The sequence below is a fragment of the Nematolebias whitei genome, chromosome 12 (genome assembly GCF_014905685.2).
Source record: "Nematolebias whitei isolate Nwh7 chromosome 12, NemWhi1, whole genome shotgun sequence".
NCBI classification, from domain to species: Eukaryota; Metazoa; Chordata; class Actinopteri; order Cyprinodontiformes; family Rivulidae; genus Nematolebias; species Nematolebias whitei.
In genome coordinates this window covers 18,980,219-18,981,421 of record NC_056509.1, presented here as the reverse complement: position 1 = coordinate 18,981,421, position 1,203 = coordinate 18,980,219, and positions in this window count along the sequence as shown.

Below are 1,203 nucleotides of genomic sequence, written 5' to 3'. Positions count from 1 at the left end.
TCTATCTATCTATCTATCTATCTATCTATCTATCTATCTATCTATCTGTCTGTCTGTCTGTCTGTCTGTCTGTCTGTCTGTCTGTCTGTCTGTCTGTCTGTCTGTCTGTCTGTCTGTCTGTCTGTCTGTCTGTCTGTTTGTCTGTCTGTCTGTCTGTCTATAGATAGATAGATAGATAGATAGATAGATAGATAGATAGATAGATAGATAGACAGACATATGCATGTGTGTGTTTGTGTGTGTGTGTGTGTGGGGGGGGGGGGGGTCGCAGTGCAGAGCTAATTACTCACAAGCTATGTTTACATGCGCAGAATTCTTTGACCGGATTGAAATGTTTTCAGATTAAATAATTCAAATGTATTGTTTACATGGGCACAATCTGTTCATGACGAGCGTTTACATGCAGCGGGCTTTGTTCTGAACAGCAGTACTGACATGCGCAGAGTGGTAAACTCTCCTTAAAAAAAACACAGAAGAAGAAGTTCTACTTCCGGGTAAATGTAAACCAACCTGAGCACCCAAAATGGACCCGCGACAGGTTTTAATGATGGTGGAGACGTTATTGCACTCCCTGACTGAGCTACAGGTAGTAGAAATCATTTTGAGCTCTTTAAAAGTTTCTAGTAGAAATGTTGTGTCGCTCACCGACCAGTTTTACTTCCCTGACATGCTAATATTATTAGCGTTAGCCAGGCGGAAATGGCAAAGTCGCACATGCGCAGTCAGGTCAGTTTTTCACCATCAGATAAAAACGAACAGATCAAGCGTTTACATGCGCACCGATCGGGTTTCGGATCGGCGTAAACCACCCGTTTCGTTCTGATCAGAAATTATAACGGATCGCGCCGAATACACAAAAAATAACCCGAACGGAGTGTTTACATGACACACTTTTATTCCGACCGGCCATTTGATCCGGTTACTTATGTCCATGTAAACATACCCACTGATGTCTCCAGTCTCCTCACAAGGAAACTTCAGTACTTAAAGCTGTTTGGATTTACCAGTCTCTACTGGAAAATTGTCCATACTATGTTCCTGTGATAGTTCCCTGTTCCTTGCTCTTCGAGTTTCCCAGAGCTGCCAGTGTAGCCATCGCCTTGTGCTAAACTGGATCCCTTCTTCAGAGCTGTCCCCTCCAGAGACATCAAACAAACATCTTACCACTCAGCCTCAAAAGGTCCGACCCCCCCCCCCCCCCCC